The sequence below is a fragment of the Scyliorhinus torazame genome, chromosome 24, assembly GCF_047496885.1.
Source record: "Scyliorhinus torazame isolate Kashiwa2021f chromosome 24, sScyTor2.1, whole genome shotgun sequence".
Lineage (NCBI taxonomy): Eukaryota > Metazoa > Chordata > Chondrichthyes > Carcharhiniformes > Scyliorhinidae > Scyliorhinus > Scyliorhinus torazame.
In genome coordinates, this window is record NC_092730.1 from 8,608,006 (window position 1) to 8,627,503 (window position 19,498).

Sequence of the window (19,498 nt, forward strand, 5' to 3'; positions counted from 1 at the left end):
TCCCCGCTCTGCACCGAGTCCCCGCTCTGCACCGAGTCCCCGCCCTGCCCCGAGTCCCCGAGTCCCCGCTCTGCACCGAGTCCCCGCTCTGCACCGAGTCCCCGCTCTGCACCGAGTCCCCGCTCTGCCCCGAGTCCCCGAGTCCCCGCTCTGCCCCGAGTCCCCGCCCTGCCCCGAGTCCCCGCTCTGCCCCGAGTCCCCGCTCTGCCCCGAGTCCTCGCTCTGCACCGAGTCCCCGCTCTGCCCCGAGTCCTCGCTCTGCACCGAGTCCCCGCCCTGCCCCGAGTCCCCGCTCTGCCCCGAGTCCCCGCTCTGCCCCGAGTCCCCGCTCTGCCCCGAGTCCCCGCTCTGCCCCGAGTCCCCGCTCTGCCCCGAGTCCCCGCTCTGCCCCGAGTCCCCGCTCTGCCCCGAGTCCCCCCTCTGCCCCGAGTCCCCGCTCTGCCCCGAGTCCCCGCTCTGCCCCCAGTCCCCGCTCTGCGCCGAGTCCCCGCTCTGCCCCGAGTCCCCCCTCTGCCCCGAGTCCCCGCTCTGCCCCGAGTCCCCGGGTCCCCGCTCTGCCCCGAGTCCCCGCTCTGCCCCGAGTCCCCGCTCTGCCCCGAGTCCCCGCTCTGCCCCGAGTCCCCGCTCTGCCCCGAGTCCCCGCTCTGCCCCGAGTCCCCGCTCTGCCCCGAGTCCCCGCTCTGCCCCGGGTCCCCGCTCTGCCCCGCGTCCCCGCTCTGCCCCGAGTCCCCGCTCTGCCCCGGGTCCCCGCTCTGCCCCGAGTCCCCGCTCTGCCCCGAGTCCCCGCTCTGCACCGAGTCCCCGCTCTGCCCCGAGTCCCCGCTCTGCCCCGAGTCCCCGCTCTGCCCCGAGTCCCCGCTCTGCCCCGAGTCCCCGCTCTGCCCCGAGTCCCCGCTCTGCACCGAGTCCCCGCTCTGCGCCGAGTCCCCGCTCTGCCCCGAGTCCCCGCTCTGCACCGAGTCCCCGCTCTGCCCCGAGTCCCCGCTCTGCACCGAGTCCCCGCTCTGCACCGAGTCCCCGCTCTGCCCCGAGTCCCCGCTCTGCCCCGAGTCCCCGCTCTGCCCCGAGTCCCCGCTCTGCCCCGAGTCCCCGCTCTGCCCCGAGTCCCCGCTCTGCCCCGAGTCCCCGCTCTGCTCCGAGTCCCCGCTCTGCCCCGAGTCCCCGCTCTGCGCCGAGTCCCCGCTCCGCCCCGAGTCCCCCCTCTGCCCCGAGTCCCCGCTCTGCCCCGAGTCCCCGCTCTGCGCCGAGTCCCCGCTCTGCGCCGAGTCCCCGCTCTGCGCCGAGTCCCCGCTCCGCCCCGAGTCCTCGCTCCGCCCCGAGTCCCCGCTCTGCCCCGAGTCCCCGCTCTGCCCCGAGTCCCCGCTCTGCCCCGAGTCCCCCCTCTGCCCCGAGTCCCCGCTCTGCCCCGAGTCCCCGCTCTGCCCCGAGTCCCCGCTCTGCCCCGAGTCCCCGAGTCCCCGCTCTGCCCCGAGTCCCCCCTCTGCCCCGAGTCCCCCCTCTGCCCCGAGTCCCCGCTCTGCCCCGAGTCCCCGCTCTGCCCCAAGTCCCCGCTCTGCTCCGAGTCCCCGCTCTGCACCGAGTCCCCGCTCTGCCCCGAGTCCCCGCTCTGCCCCGAGTCCACGCTCTGCCCCGAGTCCCCGCTCTGCCCCGAGTCCCCGCTCTGCCCCGAGTCCCCGCTCTGCCCCGAGTCCCCGCTCTGCCCCGAGTCCCCCCTCTGCCCCGAGTCCCCGCTCTGCCCCGAGTCCCCGCTCTGCCCCCAGTCCCCGCTCTGCGCCGAGTCCCCGCTCTGCCCCGAGTCCCCCCTCTGCCCCGAGTCCCCGCTCTGCCCCGAGTCCCCGGGTCCCCGCTCTGCCCCGAGTCCCCGCTCTGCCCCGAGTCCCCGCTCTGCCCCGAGTCCCCGCTCTGCCCCGAGTCCCCGCTCTGCCCCGAGTCCCCGCTCTGCACCGAGTCCCCGCTCTGCCCCGAGTCCCCGCTCTGCGCCGAGTCCCCGCTCCGCCCCGAGTCCCCCCTCTGCCCCGAGTCCCCGCTCTGCCCCGAGTCCCCGCTCTGCGCCGAGTCCCCGCTCTGCGCCGAGTCCCCGCTCCGCCCCGAGTCCTCGCTCCGCCCCGAGTCCCCGCTCTGCCCCGAGTCCCCGCTCTGCCCCGAGTCCCCGCTCTGCCCCGAGTCCCCCCTCTGCCCCGAGTCCCCGCTCTGCCCCGAGTCCCCGCTCTGCCCCGAGTCCCCGCTCTGCCCCGAGTCCCCGAGTCCCCGCTCTGCCCCGAGTCCCCGCTCTGCCCCGAGTCCCCGAGTCCCCGCTCTGCTCCGAGTCCCCGCTCTGCTCCGAGTCCCCGCTCTGCCCCGAGTCCCCGCTCTGCCCCGAGTCCCCGCTCTGCCCCGAGTCCCCGCTCTGCCCCGAGTCCCCGCTCTGCACCGAGTCCCCGCTCTGCCCCGAGTCCCCGCTCTGCCCCGAGTCCCCGCTCTGCCCCGAGTCCCCGCTCTGCCCCGAGTCCCCGAGTCCCCGCTCTGCCCCGAGTCCCCCCTCTGCCCCGAGTCCCCCCTCTGCCCCGAGTCCCCGCTCTGCCCCGAGTCCCCGCTCTGCCCCAAGTCCCCGCTCTGCTCCGAGTCCCCGCTCTGCACCGAGTCCCCGCTCTGCCCCGAGTCCCCGCTCTGCCCCGAGTCCACGCTCTGCCCCGGGTCCCCGCTCTGCTCCGAGTCCCCGCTCTGCCCCGAGTCCCCGCTCTGCCCCGAGTCCCCGCTCTGCCCCGAGTCCCCGCTCTGCCCCGAGTCCCAGCTCTGCCCCGAGTCCCCGCTCTGCCCCGAGTCCCCGCTCTGCCCCGAGTCCCCGCTCTGCCCCGAGTCCCCGCTCTGCCCCGAGTCCCCGCTCTGCCCCGAGTCCCCGCTCTGCCCCGGGTCCCCGCTCTGCCCCGAGTCCCCGCTCTGCCCCGAGTCCCCGCTCTGCCCCGGGTCCCCGCTCTGCCCCGAGTCCCCGCTCTGCCCCGAGTCCCCGCTCTGCCCCGAGTCCCCGCTCTGCACCGAGTCCCCGCTCTGCCCCGAGTCCCCGCTCTGCCCCGGGTCCCCGCTCTGCCCCGAGTCCCCGCTCTGCCCCGAGTCCCCGCCCTGCCCCGAGTCCCCGCCCTACCCCGAGTCCCCGCCCTGCCCCGAGTCCCCGCCCTGCCCCGAGTCCCCGCCCTGCCCCGAGTCCCCGCCCTGCCCCGAGTCCCCGCTCTGCCCCGAGTCCCCGCTCTGCCCAGAGTCCCCGAGTCCCCGCTCTGCCCCGAGTCCCCGCTCTGCCCCGAGTCCCCGAGTCCCCGCTCTGCCCCGAGTCCCCGCTCTGCCCCGAGTCCCCGCTCTGCACCGAGTCCCCGCTCTGCACCGAGTCCCCGAGTCCCCGCTCTGCCCCGAGTCCCCGCTCTGCCCCGAGTCCCCGCTCTGCCCCGAGTCCCCGCTCTGCCCCGAGTCCCCCCTCTGCCCCGAGTCCCCGCTCTGCCCCGAGTCCCCGCTCTGCGCCGAGTCCCCGCTCCGCCCCGAGTCCTCGCTCCGCCCCGAGTCCCCGCTCCGCCCCGAGTCCCCGCTCCGCCCCGAGTCCCCGCTCTGCCCCGAGTCCCCCCTCTGCCCCGAGTCCCCGCTCTGCCCCGAGTCCTCGCTCTGCCCCGAGTCCCCGAGTCCCCGCTCTGCCCCGAGTCCCCGCTCTGCCCCGAGTCCCCGAGTCCCCGCTCTGCACCGAGTCCCCGCTCTGCACCGAGTCCCCGCTCTGCCCCGAGTCCCCGCTCTGCCCCGAGTCCACGCTCTGCCCCGGGTCCCCGCTCTGCTCCGAGTCCCCGCTCTGCCCCGAGTCCCCGCTCTGCCCCGAGTCCCCGCTCTGCCCCGAGTCCCCGCTCTGCCCCGAGTCCCCGCTCTGCCCCGAGTCCCCGCTCTGCCCCGAGTCCCCGCTCTGCCCCGAGTCCCCGCTCTGCACCGAGTCCCCGCTCTGCACCGAGTCCCCGAGTCCCCGCTCTGCCCCGAGTCCCCGCTCTGCCCCGAGTCCCCGCTCTGCCCCGAGTCCCCGCTCTGCCCCGAGTCCCCCCTCTGCCCCGAGTCCCCGCTCTGCCCCGAGTCCCCGCTCTGCGCCGAGTCCCCGCTCCGCCCCGAGTCCTCGCTCCGCCCCGAGTCCCCGCTCCGCCCCGAGTCCCCGCTCCGCCCCGAGTCCCCGCTCTGCCCCGAGTCCCCCCTCTGCCCCGAGTCCCCGCTCTGCCCCGAGTCCTCGCTCTGCCCCGAGTCCCCGAGTCCCCGCTCTGCCCCGAGTCCCCGCTCTGCCCCGAGTCCCCGAGTCCCCGCTCTGCACCGAGTCCCCGCTCTGCACCGAGTCCCCGCTCTGCCCCGAGTCCCCGCTCTGCCCCGAGTCCACGCTCTGCCCCGGGTCCCCGCTCTGCTCCGAGTCCCCGCTCTGCCCCGAGTCCCCGCTCTGCCCCGAGTCCCCGCTCTGCCCCGAGTCCCCGCTCTGCCCCGAGTCCCCGCTCTGCCCCGAGTCCCCGCTCTGCCCCGAGTCCCCGCTCTGCCCCGAGTCCCCGCTCTGCCCCGAGTCCCCGCTCTGCCCCGAGTCCCCGCTCTGCCCCGGGTCCCCGCTCTGCCCCGGGTCCCCGCTCTGCCCCGAGTCCCCGCTCTGCCCCGAGTCCCCGCTCTGCCCCGGGTCCCCGCTCTGCCCCGAGTCCCCGCTCTGCCCCGAGTCCCCGCTCTGCCCCGAGTCCCCGCTCTGCCCCGAGTCCCCGCTCTGCCCCGGGTCCCCGCTCTGCCCCGAGTCCCCGCTCTGCCCCGAGTCCCCGCCCTGCCCCGAGTCCCCGCCCTACCCCGAGTCCCCGCCCTGCCCCGAGTCCCCGCCCTGCCCCGAGTCCCCGCCCTGCCCCGAGTCCCCGCCCTGCCCCGAGTCCCCGCTCTGCCCCGAGTCCCCGCTCTGCCCAGAGTCCCCGAGTCCCCGCTCTGCCCCGAGTCCCCGCTCTGCCCCGAGTCCCCGCTCTGCCCCGAGTCCCCGCCCTGCCCCGAGTCCCCGCTCTGCACCGAGTCCCCGCTCTGCACCGAGTCCCCGCTCTGCACCGAGTCCCCGCTCTGCACCGAGTCCCCGCTCTGCACCGAGTCCCCGCTCTGCACCGAGTCCCCGCTCTGCAGCGAGTCCCCGAGTCCCCGCTCTGCCCCGAGTCCCCGCTCTGCCCCGAGTCCCCGCTCTGCCCCGAGTCCCCGCTCTGCCCCGAGTCCCCGCCCTGCCCCGAGTCCCCGCCCTGCCCCGAGTCCCCGCCCTGCCCCGAGTCCCCGCTCTGCCCCGAGTCCCCGAGTCCCAGCTCTGCCCCGAGTCCCCGAGTCCCCGCTCTGCCCCGAGTCCCCGCTCTGCCCCGAGTCCCCGCTCTGCCCCGAGTCCCCGCTCTGCCCCGAGTCCCCGCTCTGCCCCGAGTCCCCGCTCTGCACCGAGTCCCCGCTCTGCTCAGAGTCCCCGAGTCCCCGCTCTGCCCCGAGTCCCCGCTCTGCCCCGAGTCCCCGCTCTGCCCCGAGTCCCCGCTCTGCCCCGAGTCCCCGCTCTGCCCCGAGTCCCCGCTCTGCCCCGAGTCCCCGCTCTGCTCAGAGTCCCCCCTCTGCCCCGAGTCCCCCCTCTGCTCAGAGTCCCCGAGTCCCCGCTCTGCTCAGAGTCCCCGAGTCCCCGCTCTGCACCGAGTCCCCGCTCTGCTCCGGGTTCCCGGCGGACTTTGATAATAAGATGTGCGCTGGAACTGTACCCGGACCGAAGGGACATGTTCGCGGACTCACTGGCAGGGGGCACCCTGCCCCCCAACGCTAGCGCAGGCCACAATCTCACTGATACCCAAAAAAGATAAAGACCTGACGCAGTGTGGATCACACAGACCCATTTCATTGCTGAACGTGGACCCGAAAATACTCGCAAAAGCCCTGGCCAAAAGGCTGGAGGGCTGCGTCCCAGAAGTGGTCGCAGAGGATCCCCCCCCACCCCCCCCCCCGGAGAGAACACCAGAGATGATCGTCTCCCTGGACGCAGAAAAGGCCTTTGACAGAGTCGAATGGAAATGGTTGAATGTCTTGTTAAGAGGGAAAAGGTGACTTATGTAAGGCTGAGGAAACAAGGTTCAGACAGGGCGTTGGAGGGATACAAGATAGCCAGGAGGGAACTGAAGAAAGGGATTAGGAGAGCTAAGAGAGGGCATGAACAATCTTTGGCGGGTAGGATCAAGGAAAACCCCAAGGCCTTTTACACATATGTGAGAAATATGAGAATGACTAGAGCGAGGGTAGGTCCGATCAAGGACAGTAGCGGGAGATTGTGTATTGAGTCTGAAGAGATAGGAGAGGTCTTGAACGAGTACTTTTCTTCTGCATTTACAAATGAGAGGGGTGATATTGTTGGAGAGGACAGTGTGAAACAGATTGGTAAGCTCGAGGAAATACTTGTTAGGAAGGAAGATGTGTTGGGCATTTTGAAAAACTTGAGGATAGACAAGTCCCCCGGGCCTGACGGGATATATCCAAGGATTCTATGGGAAGCAAGAGATGAAATTGATGATCCGTTGGCAATTATCTTTTCATCCTCACTGTCAACAGGGGTGGTACCAGGGGATTGGAGAGTGGCGAATGTCGTGCCCCTGTTCAAAAAAGGGACTAGGGATAACCCTGGGAATTACAGGCCAGTTAGTCTTACTTCGGTGGTAGGCAAAGTAATGGAAAGGGTACTGAAGGATAGGATTTCTGAGCATCTGGAAAGACACTGCTTGATTAGGGATAGTCAGCACGGATTTGTGAGGGGTAGGTCTTGCCTTACAAATCTTATTGAATTCTTTGAGGAGGTGACCAAGCATGTGGATGAAGGTAAAGCAGTGGATGTAGTGTACATGGATTTTAGTAAGGCATTTGATAAAGTTCCCCATGGTAGGCTTATGCAGAAAGTAAGGAGGCATGGGATAGTGGGAAATTTGGCCAGTTGGATAACGAACTGGCTAACCGATAGAAGTCAGAGAGTGGTGGTGGATGGCAAATATTCAGCCTGGATCCCAGTTACCAGTGGTGTACCGCAGGGATCAGTTCTGGGTCCTCTGCTGTTTGTGATTTTCATTAATGACTTGGATGAGGGAGTTGAAGGGTGGGTCAGTAAATTTGCAGACGATACGAAGATTGGTGGAGTTGTGGATAGTAAGGAGGGCTGTTGTCGGCTGCAAAGAGACATAGATAGGATGCAGAGCTGGGCTGAGAAGTGGCAGATGGAGTTTAACCCTGAAAAGTGTGAGGTTGTCCATTTTGGAAGGACAAATATGAATGCGGAATATAGGGTTAACGGTAGAGTTCTTGGCAATGTGGAGGAGCAGAGAGACCTTGGGGTCTATGTTCATACATCTTTGAAAGTTGCCACTCAAGTGGATAGAGCTGTGAAGAAGGCCTATGGTGTGCTCGCGTTCATTAACAGAGGGATTGAATTTAAGAGCCGTGAGGTGATGATGCAGCTGTACAAAACCTTGGTAAGGCCACATTTGGAGTACTGTGTACAGTTCTGGTCGCCTCATTTTAGGAAGGATGTGGAAGCTTTGGAAAAGGTGCAAAGAAGATTTACCAGGATGTTGCCTGGAATGGAGAGTAGGTCTTACGAGGGAAGGTTGAGGGTGCTAGGCCTTTTCTCATTAGAACGGAGAAGGATGAGGGGCGACTTGATAGAGGTTTATAAGATGATCAGGGGAATAGATAGAGTAGACAGTCAGAGACTTTTTCCCCGGGTGGAACAAACCATTACAAGGGGACATAAATTTAAGGTGAAAGGTGGAAGATATAGGAGGGATATCAGAGGTAGGTTCTTTACCCAGAGAGTAGTGGGGGCATGGAATGCACTGCCTGTGGAAGTAGTTGAGTCGGAAACATTAGGGACCTTCAAGCAGCTATTGGATAGGTACATGGATTACGGTAAAATGATATAGTGTAGATTTATTTGTTCTCAAGGGCAGCATGGTAGCATTGTGGATAGCACAATTGCTTCACAGCTCCAGGGTCCCAGGTTCGATTCCGGCTTGGGTCATTGGCTGTGCGGAGTCTGCACGTCCTCCCCGTGTCTGCGTGGGTTTCCTCCGGGTGCTCCGGTTTCCTCCCACAGTCCAAAGATGTGCGGGTTAGGTGAATTGGCCAATGATAAATTGCCCTTAATGTCCAAATTGCCCTTGGTGTTGGGTGGAGGTGTTGAGTTTGGGTAGGGTGCTCTTTCCAAGAGCCGGTGCAGACTCAATGGGCCGAATGGCCTCCTTCTGCACTGTAAATTCAATGATAATCTATGATTAATCTAGGACAAAGGTTCGGCACAACATCGTGGGCCGAAGGGCCTGTTCTGTGCTGTATTTCTATGTTCTATGTTCTATGTAACCGGGCGTGTGGGGTGAAGAGGATGTGTATTTTTGACACAGCGAGTTGTTGTGATCCGGAATGTTCTCCCTGAAAGGGCGGCGGAAGCAGATTTAACAGGAACTTCCAAAAGGGGGGATTGGGGAAATACTGGGAAAGGAGGAATCTGCAGAGCTGTGGGGGAAAGAGCGGGGGGACAGATTGGATACATCTTCCAATGAGCTAGCACAGAGAGGATGGGCTGAATGGCCTCCTCCTGTGCATAAGATTCGTAAGAAGGGGAGGTTGTAAAACAATTTCGAAACATGTAGGGTGGTTCGGTTGTAGACATCGTTCTCCCCAACGGGAGCCCAGTCAGGACATTGTTCGGTCGCAATTTGTGGGATCGTGCTGTGCACATTGGGAGGGCGGCCATGACCGTGACATTGCGAACGTTCTCTCTGTGCAGTACGTCATTGGTCTGTTAATAAACGGATCCTTCACGCGCTGGGCGGACGAGCTCTCGCTGTGTGAACTGTGCTCCGTTTGCCGGAGTGAGAACAGCACAGGAAACGGAGGTGGCAAAGGACGCTGCTGCTCTCAGTGATCCAGGGCTCCACCCTCACCATAGTCTGAACTACTGCACCGTGTGAAACACAGCCCAGACTCGCCCCGCGCTCACAGGCAGGATATCCGTGCAACAGCACAACACTGTCCCCATCAAACACTCCCGGGACAGGCACAGCACGGGGTTAGATACAGAGTAAAGCTCCCTCTACACTGTCCCCATCAAACACTCCCAGGACAGGTACAGCACGGAGTTAGATACCGAGTAAAGCTTCCTCTACACTGTCCCCATCAAACACTCCCAGGGCAGGTACAGCACGGGGTTAGATACAGAGTAAAGCTCCCTCTACACTGTCCCCATCAAACACTCCCAGGACAGGTACAGCACGGGGTTAGATACAGAGTAAAGCTCCCTCTACACTGTCCCCATCAAACACTCGCAGGACAGGTACAGCACAGGGTTAGATACAGAGTAAAGCTCCCTCTACACTGTCCCCATCAAACACTCCCAGGACAGGTACAGCACGGGGTTAGATGCAGAGTAAAGCTCCCTCTACACTGTCCCCATCAAACACTCCCAGGACAGGTACAGCACGGGGTTAGATACAGAGTAAAGCTCCCTCTACACTGTCCCCATCAAACACTCCCGGGACAGGCACAGCACGGGGTTAGATACAGAGTAAAGCTCCCTCTACACTGTCCCCATCAAACACTCCCAGGACAGGTACAGCACGGGGTTAGATACAGAGTAAAGCACCCTCTACACTGTCCCCATCAAACACTCCCAGGACAGGTACAGCACGGGGTCAGATACAGAGTAAAGCTCCCTCTACACTGTCCCCATCAAACACTCCCAGGACAGGTACAGCACGGGGTTAGATACAGAGTAAAGCTCCCTCTACACTGTCTCCATCAAACACTCCCAGGACAGGTACAGCACAGGGTTAGACACAGAGTAAAGCTCCCTCTACACTGTCCCCATCAAACACTCCCAGGACAGGTACAGCACGGGGTTAGATACAGAGTAAAGCTCCCTCTACACTGTCCCCATCAAACACTCCCAGGACAGGTACAGCACGGGGTTAGATACAGAGTAAAGCTCCCTCTACACTGTCCCCATCAAACACTCCCAGGACAGATACAGCACGGGGTTTGATACAGAGTAAAGCTCCCTCTACACTGTCCCCATCAAACACTCCCAGGACAGGTACAGCGCGGGGTTAGATACAGAGTAAAGCTCCCTCTACACTGTCCCCATCAAACACTCCCAGGACAGGTACAACACGGGGTTAGATACAGAGTAAAGCTCCCTCTACACTGTCCCCATCAAACACTCCCAGGACAGGTACAACACGGGGTTAGATACAGAGTAAAGCTCCCTCTACACTGTCCCCATCAAACACTCCCAGGACAGGTACAGCACGGGGTTAGATACAGAGTAAAGCTCCCTCTACACTGTCCCCATCAAACACTCCCAGGACAGGTGCAGCACGGGGTTAGATACAGAGTAAAGCTCCCTCTGCACTGTCCCCATCAAACACTCCCAGGACAGGTACAGCACGGGGTTAGATACAGAGTAAAGCTCCCTCTACACTGTCCCCATCAAACACTCCCAGGACAGGTACAGCACGGGGTTAGATACAGAGTAAAGCTCCCTCTACACTGTCCCCATCAAACACTCCCAGGACAGATACAGCACGGGGTTTGATACAGAGTAAAGCTCCCTCTACACTGTCCCCATCAAACACTCCCAGGACAGGTACAGCGCGGGGTTAGATACAGAGTAAAGCTCCCTCTACACTGTCCCCATCAAACACTCCCAGGACAGGTACAACACGGGGTTAGATACAGAGTAAAGCTCCCTCTACACTGTCCCCATCAAACACTCCCAGGACAGGTACAACACGGGGTTAGATACAGAGTAAAGCTCCCTCTACACTGTCCCCATCAAACACTCCCAGGACAGGTACAGCACGGGGTTAGATACAGAGTAAAGCTCCCTCTACACTGTCCCCATCAAACACTCCCAGGACAGGTGCAGCACGGGGTTAGATACAGAGTAAAGCTCCCTCTGCACTGTCCCCATCAAACACTCCCAGGACAGGTACAGCACGGGGTTAGATACAGAGTAAACCTCCTCGACACTGTCCCCATTAAACACTCCCAGGACAGGTACAGCACGGGGTTAGATACAGAGTAAAGCTCCCTCTACACTGTCCCCATCAAACACTCCCAGGACAGGTACAGCACGGGGTTAGATACAGAGTAAACCTCCCTCTACACTGTCCCCATCAAACACTCCCGGACAGGTAAAGCACGGGGTTAGATACAGAGTAAAGCTCCCTCTACACTGTCCCCATCAAACACTCCCAGGACAGGTACAACATGGGGTTAGATACAGAGTAAAGATCCCTCTACACTGTCCCCATCAAACACTCCCAGGACAGGTACAGCACGGGGTTAGATACAAAGTAAAGCTCCGTCTACACTGTCCCCATCAAACACTTCCAGGACATGTACATCACGGGGTTAGATACAGAGTAAAGCTCCCTCTACACTGTCCCCATCAAACACTCCCAGGACAGGTACAGCACGGGGTTAGATACAGAGTAAAGCTCCCTCTACAGGGATGGTGCAGGCGGGAGGGATTCAGATTTCTGGATAACTGGGGCGCTTTCTGGGGAAGGTGGGACCTCTACAGACAGGATGGTCTACATCTGAACCTGCGGGGCACAAATATCCTGGGGGGGAGATTTGTTAGTGCTCTTTGGGGGGGTTTAAACTAATGCAGCAGGGGCATGGGAACCTGGATTGTAGTTTTAGGGTAAGGGAGAATGAGAGTATAGAGGTCAGGAGCTCAGATTTGACGTCGGAGGAGGGGGCCAGTGTTCAGGTAGGTGGTTTGAAGTGTGTCTACTTCAATGCCAGGAGTATACGAAATAAGGTAGGGGAACTGGCAGCATGGGTTGGTACCTGGGACTTCGATGTTGTGGCCATTTCGGAGACGTGGATAGAGCAGGGACAGGAATGGATGTTGCAGGTTCCGGGGTTTAGGTGTTTTAGTAAGCTCAGGGAAGGAGGCAAAAGAGGGGGAGGTGTGGCGCTGCTAGTCAAGAGCAGTATTACGGTGGCGGAGAGGATGCTAGATGGGGACTCATCTTCCGAGGTAGTATGGGCTGAGGTTAGAAACAGGAAAGGAGAGGTCACCCTGTTGGGAGTTTTCTATAGGCCTCCAAATAGTTCTAGGGATGTAGAGGAAAGGATGGCGAAGATGATCCTGGATATGAGCGAAAGTAACAGGGTAGTTATTATGGGAGACTTTAACTTTCCAAATATTGACTGGAAAAGATATAGTTCGAGTACATTAGATGGGTCGTTTTTTGTTCAGTGTGTGCAGGAGGGTTTCCTGACACAGTTTGTTGACAGGCCAACAAGAGGTGAGGCCACATTGGATTTGGTTTTGGGTAATGAACCAGGCCAGGTGTTGGATTTGGAGGTAGGTGAGCACTTTGGGGACAGTGACCACAATTCGGTGACGTTTACGTTAAGGATGGAAAGGGATAAGTATACACCGCAGGGCAAGAGTTATAGCTGGGGGAAGGGAAATTATGATGCCATTAGACGTGACTTGGGGGGGATAAGGTGGAGAAGTAGGCTGCAAGTTTTGGACACACTGGATAAGTGGAGCTTGTTCAAGGATCAGCTATTGCGTGTTCTTGATAAGTATGTACCGGTCAGGCAGGGAGGAAGGTGCCGAGCGAGGGAACCGTGGTTTACCAAAGAAGTGGAATCTCTTGTTAAGAGGAAGAAGGAGGCCTATGTGAAGATGAGGTGTGAAGTTTCAGTTGGGGCGATGGATAGTTACAAGGTAGCGAGGAAGGATCTAAAGAGAGAGCTAAGACGAGCAAGGAGGGGACATGAGAAGTATTTGGCAGGAAGGATCAAGGAAAACCCAAAAGCTTTCTATAGGTATGTCAGGAATAAGCGAATGACTAGGGACAGAGTAGGACCAGTCAAGGACAGGGATGGGAAGTTGTGTGTAGAGTCTGAAGAGATAGGCGAGATACTAAATGAATATTTTTCGTCAGTATTCACTCAGGAAAAAGATAATGTTGTGGAGGAGAATGCTGAGCTCCAGGTAAATAGATTAGATGGCATTGAGGTAAGTAGGGAAGAGGTGTTGGCAATTCTGGACAGGCTGAAAATAGATAAGTCCCCGGGGCCTGATGGGATTTATCCTAGGATTCTCTGGGAGGCCAGGGAAGAGATTGCTGGACCATTGGCTTTGATTTTTATGTCATCATTGGATACAGGAATAGTGCCAGAGGACTGGAGGATAGCAAATGTGGTCCCTTTGTTCAAAAAGGGGAGCAGAGACAACCCCGGCAACTATAGACCGGTGAGCCTCACGTCTGTAGTGGGTAAAGTCTTGGAGGGCATTATAAGAGACAAGATTTATAATCATCTAGATAGGAATAATATGATCAGGGATAGTCAGCATGGCTTTGTGAAGGGTAGGTCATGCCTCACAAACCTTATCGAGTTCTTTGAGAAGGTGACTGAACAGGTAGACGAGGGTAGAGCAGTTGATGTGGTGTATATGGATTTCAGCAAAGCGTTTGATAAGGTTCCCCACGGTAGGCTATTGCAGAAAATACGGAGGCTGGGGATTGAGGGTGATTTAGAGATGTGGATCAGAAATTGGCTAGCTGAAAGAAGACAGAGGGTGGTGGTTGATGGGAAATGTTCAGAATGGAGTTCTGTCACAAGTGGAGTACCACAAGGATCTGTTCTGGGGCCGTTGCTGTTTGTCATTTTTATCAATGACCTAGAGGAAGGCGCAGAAGGGTGGGTGAGTAAATTTGCAGACGATACTAAAGTCGGTGGTGTTGTCGATAGTGAGGAAGGAAGTAGCAGGTTACAGAGGGATATAGATAAGCTGCAGTGCTGGGCTGAGAGGTGGCAAATGGAGTTTAATGTAGAGAAGTGTGAGGTGATTCACTTTGGAAGGAAAAACAGGAATGTGGAATATGTGGCTAATGGAAAAGTTCTTGAAAGTGTGGATGAGCAGAGGGATCTAGGTGTCCATGTACATAGATCCCTGAAAGTTGCCACCCAGGTTGATAGGGTGGTGAAGAAGGCCTATGGAGTGTTGGCCTTTATTGGTAGAGGGATTGAGTTCCGGAGTCAGGAGGTCATGTTGCAGCTGTACAGAACTCTGGTACGGCCGCATTTGGAGTATTGCGTACAGTTCTGGTCACCGCATTATAGGAAGGACGTGGAGGCTTTGGAACGGGTGCAGAGGAGATTTACCAGGATGTTGCCTGGTATGGAGGGAAAATCTTATGAGGAAAGGCTGATGGACTTGAGGTTGTTTTCGTTGGAGAGAAGAAGGTTAAGAGGAGACTTAATAGAGGCATACAAAATGATCAGGGGGTTGGATAGGGTGGACAGTGAGAGCCTTCTCCCGCGGATGGAAATGGCTAGCACGAGGGGACATAGCCTTAAACTGAGGGGTAATAGATATAGGACAGAGGTCAGGGGTAGGTTCTTTACGCAAAGAGTAGTGAGGCCGTGGAATGCCCTACCTGCTACAGTAGTGAACTCGCCAACATTAAGGGCATTTAAAAGTTTATTGGATAAACATATGGATGATAATGGTATAGTGTAGGTTAGATGGCTTTTGTTTCGGTGCAACATCGTGGGCCGAAGGGCCTGTACTGCGCTGTATTGTTCTATGTTCTATGTACACTGTCCCCATCAAACACTCCCAGGACAGGCACAACACGGGGTTAGATACAGAGTAAAGCTCCCTCTACACTGTCCCCATCAAACACTCCCAGGACAGGTGCAGCACGGGGTTAGATACAGAGTAAAGCTCCCTCTGCACTGTCCCCATCAAACACTCCCAGGACAGGTACAGCACGGGGTTAGATACAGAGTAAAGCTCCCTCTACACTGTCCCCATCAAACACTCCCAGGACAGGTACAGCACGGGGTTAGATACAGAGTAAAGCTCCCTCTACACTGTCCCCATCAAACACTCCCAGGACAGGTGCAGCACGGGGTTAGATACAGAGTAAAGCTCCCTCTGCACTGTCCCCATCAAACACTCCCAGGACAGGTACAGCACGGGGTTAGATACAGAGTAAACCTCCTCGACACTGTCCCCATTAAACACTCCCAGGACAGGTACAGCACGGGGTTAGATACAGAGTAAAGCTCCCTCTACACTGTCCCCATCAAACACTCCCAGGACAGGTACAGCACGGGGTTAGATACAGAGTAAACCTCCCTCTACACTGTCCCCATCAAACACTCCCAGGGCAGGTAAAGCACGGGGTTAGATACAGAGTAAAGCTCCCTCTACACTGTCCCCATCAAACACTCCCAGGACAGGTACAGCACGGGGTTAGATACAGAGTAAAGCTCCCTCTACACTGTCCCCATCAAACACTCCCAGGACAGGTACAGCACGGGGTTAGATACAGAGTAAAGCTCCCTCTACACTGTCCCCATCAAACACTCCCAGGACAGGTACAGCACGGGGTTAGATACAGAGTAAAGCTCCCTCTACACTGTCCCCATCAAACACTCCCGGACAGGTACAGCACGGGGTTAGATACAGAGTAAAGCTCCCTCTACACTGTCCCCATCAAACACTCCCAGGACAGGTACAACACGGGGTTAGATACAGAGTAAAGATCCCTCTACACTGTCCCCATCAAACACTCCCAGGACAGGTACAGCACGGGGTTAGATACAAAGTAAAGCTCCGTCTACACTGTCCCCATCAAACACTTCCAGGACATGTACATCACGGGGTTAGATACAGAGTCAAGCTCCCTCTACACTGTCCCCATCAAACACTCCCAGGGCAGGTACAGCACGGGGTTAGATACAGAGTAAAGCTCCCTCTACACTGTCCCCATCAAACACTCCCAGTACAGGTACAGCACCGGGTTAGATACAGAGTAAAGCTCCCTCTACACTGTCCCCATCAAACACTCCCAGGACAGGTACAGCACGGGGTTAGATACAGAGTAAAGCTCCCTCTACACTGTCCCCATCAAACACTCCCAGGACAGGTACAGCACGGGGTTAGATACAGAGTAAAGCTCCCTCTACACTGTCCCCATCAAACACTCCCAGGACAGATACAGCACGGGGTTAGATACAGAGTAAAGCTCCCTCTACACTGTCCCCATCAAACACTCCCAGGACAGGTACAGCACGGGGTTAGATACAGAGTAAAGCTCCCTCTACACTGTCCCCATCAAACACTCCCAGGACAGATACAGCACGGGGTTCGATACAGAGTAAAGCTCCCTCTACACTGTCCCCATCAAACACTCCCAGGACAGGTACAGCACGGGGTTAGATACAGAGTAAAGCTCCCTCTACACTGTCCCCATCAAACACTCCCAGGACAGATACAGCATGGGGTTAGATACAGAGTAAAGCTCCCTCTACACTGTCCCCATCAAACGCTCCCAGGACAGGTACAGCACGGGGTTAGGTACAGAGTAAAGCTCCCTCTACACTGTCCCCATCAAACACTCCCAGGACAGGTACAGCACGGGGTTAGACAGAGAGTAAAGCTCCCTCTACACTGTCCCCATCAAACACTCCCAGGACAGGTACTGCACGGGGTTAGATACAGAGTAAAGCTCCCTCTACACTGTCCCCAGCAAACGCTCCCAGGACAGGTACAGCACGGGGTTAGATACAGAGTAAAGCTCCCTCTACACTGTCCCCATCAAACACTCCCAGGACAGGTACAGTACGGGGTTAGATACAGAGTAAAGCTCCCTCTACACTGTCCCCATCAAACACCCCCAGGACAGGTACAGCACGGGGCTAGATACAGAGTAAAGCTCCCTCTACACTGTCCCCATCAAACACTCCCAGGACAGGTACAGCACGGGGTTAGATACAGAGTAAAGCTCCCTCGACACTGTCCCCTTCAAACACTCCCAGGACAGGTCCAGCACGGGGTTAGATACAGAGTAAAGCTCCCTCGACACTGTCCCCTTCAAACACTCCCAGGACAGGTACAGCACGGGGTTAGATACAGAGTAAAGCTCCCTCTACACTGTCCCCATCAAACACTCCCAGGACAGGTACAGCACGGGGTTAGATACAGAGTAAAGCTCCCTCTACACTGTCCCCATCAAATACCCCCAGGACAGGTACAGCACGGGGTTAGATACAGAGTAAAGCTCCCTCTACACTGTCCCCATCAAACACTCCCAGGACAGGTACAACACGGGGTTAGATACAGAGTAAAGCTCCCTTACACTGTCCCCATCAAACACTCCCAGGACAGGTACAGCACGGAGTTAGATACTGAGTAAAGCTCCCTCTACACTGTCCCCATCAAACACTCCCAGGACAGGTACAGCACGGGGTTAGATACAGAGTAAAGCTCCCTCTACACTGTCCCCATCAAACACTCCCAGGACAGGTACAGCACGGCGTTAGACACAGAGTATAATTGGCCGGTTGATAAAGAGGCGAGTGTGGGCCCTGCTTCCTTTCACATGTTGGCTGCGGTACCAGTTATTTGGTGTGGTGGAGCCCAGTGTACTCACACTCTGCATTACAGTAACCGCCACTGCTTTGTCACCACAAGATTAAGCAACAACAGTAGTGAGGGTTGAAACGCAGCACACAGCCCAAAGATCCTAACCAGGATTACTGAGCAATGCCGTCCCAGTCAGGGCCGGTTTATATCAGGCGGATTTATGAGCCCTATCTGCTGGTCCTCGCGCACGAGCCTTGGAGTCCACTTTCCACAGGTACCAGGGGAGCCCAATTGGCGTGGCCCGGTGGGGCTTGTGCAGGATCTTACAGCCAATCGGCCAACCAAAAGGCTTAGAATAACATTACTGTGACACCCAAAGGTATCCAACAGGGTACGGCCCAGTACTGAGGGAGTGCCGCACTGTCAGAGGGTCAGTACTGAGGGAGTGCCGCACTGTCAGAGGGTCAGTACTGAGGGAGTGCCGCACTGTCAGAGGGTCAGTACTGAGGGAGTGCCGCACTGTCAGAGGGTCAGTACTGAGGGAGTGCCGCACTGTCAGAGGGTCAGTACTGAGGGAGTGCCGCACTGTCAGAGGGTCAGTACTGAGGGAGTGCCGCACTGTCAGAGGGTCAGTACTGAGGGAGTGCCGCACTGTCAGAGGGTCAGTACTGAGGGAGTGCCGCACTGTCAGAGGGTCAGTACTGAGGGAGTGCCGCACTGTCAGAGGGTCAGTACTGAGGGAGTGCCGCACTGTCAGAGGGTCAGTACTGAGGGAGTGCCGCACTGTCAGAGGGTCAGTACTGAGGGAGTGCCGCACTGTCAGAGGGTCAGTACTGAGGGAGTGCCGCACTGTCAGAGGGTCAGTACTGAGCGAGTGCCGCACTGTCAGAGGGTCAGTACTGAGGGAGTGCCGCACTGTCAGAGGGTCAGTGCTGAGGGAGCACCGCACTGTCAGAGGGTCAGTACTGAGGGAGTGCCGCACTGTCAGAGGGTCAGTGCTGAGGGAGCACCGCACTGTTAGAGGTTCAGTACTGAGGGTGTGCCGCACTGTCAGAGGGTCAGTACTGAGGGAGCGCCGCACTGTTAGAGGTTCAGTACTGAGGGTGTGCCGCACTGTCAGAGGGTCAGTGCTGAGGGAGTGCCGCACTGTCAGAGGGTCAGTACTGAGGGAGTGCCGCACTGTCAGAGGGTCAGTACTGAGGGAGTGCCGCACTGTCAGAGGGTCAGTACTGAGGGAGTGCCGCACTGTCAGAGGGTCAGTACTGAGGGAGTGCCGCACTGTCAGAGGGTCAGTACTGAAGGAGCGCCGCACTGTCAGAGGGTCAGTACTGAGGGAGCGCCGCACTGTCAGAGGGTCAGTACTGATGGAGCGCCGCACTGTCAGAGGGTCAGTACTGAGGGAGTGCTGCACTGTCAGAGGGTCAGTACTGAGGGAGTGCCGCACTGTCAGAGGGTCAGTACTGAGGGAGCGCCGCACTGTCAGAGGGTCAGTACTGAGGGAGAGCCGCACTGTCAGAGGGTCAGTACTGAGGGAGCGCCGCACTGTCAGAGGGTCAGTACTGAGGGAGCGCCGCACTGTCAGAGGGTCAGTACTGAGGGAGCGCCGCACTGTCAGAGGGTCAGTACTGAGGGAGTGCCGCACTGTCAGAGGGTCAGTACTGAGGGAGCGCTACACTGTCAGAGGGTCAGTACTGAGGGAGTGCCGCACTGTCAGAGGGTCAGTACTGAGGGAGTGCCGCACTGTCAGAGGGTCAGTACTGAGGGAGCGCCGCACTGTCAGAGGGTCAGTACTGAGGGAGAGCCGCACTGTCAGAGGGTCAGTACTGAGGGAGCGCCGCACTGTCAGAGGGTCAGTACTGAGGGAGCGCCGCACTGTCAGAGGGTCAGTACTGAGGGAGTGCCGCACTGTCAGAGGGTCAGTACTGAGGGAGCGTCGCACTGTCAGAGGGTCAGTACTGAGGGAGTGCTGCACTGTCAGAGGGTCAGTACTGAGGGAGTGACGCACTGTCAGAGGGTCAGTACTGAGGGAGTGCCGCACTGTCAGAGGGTCAGTACTGAGGGAGTGCCGCACTGTCAGAGGGTCAGTACTGAGGGAGC

At 58.9% G+C, this 19,498-nt stretch overlaps 1 protein-coding gene across 1 annotated transcript in view; it reads left to right on the top strand.

The window, feature by feature from the left end:
* The window catches only part of map4k1 (mitogen-activated protein kinase kinase kinase kinase 1), a 154,675-nt gene that overhangs the window by 77,137 nt on the left and 58,040 nt on the right, over positions 1–19,498 (top strand). The gene's annotated exons all lie outside the window — the stretch shown is intronic.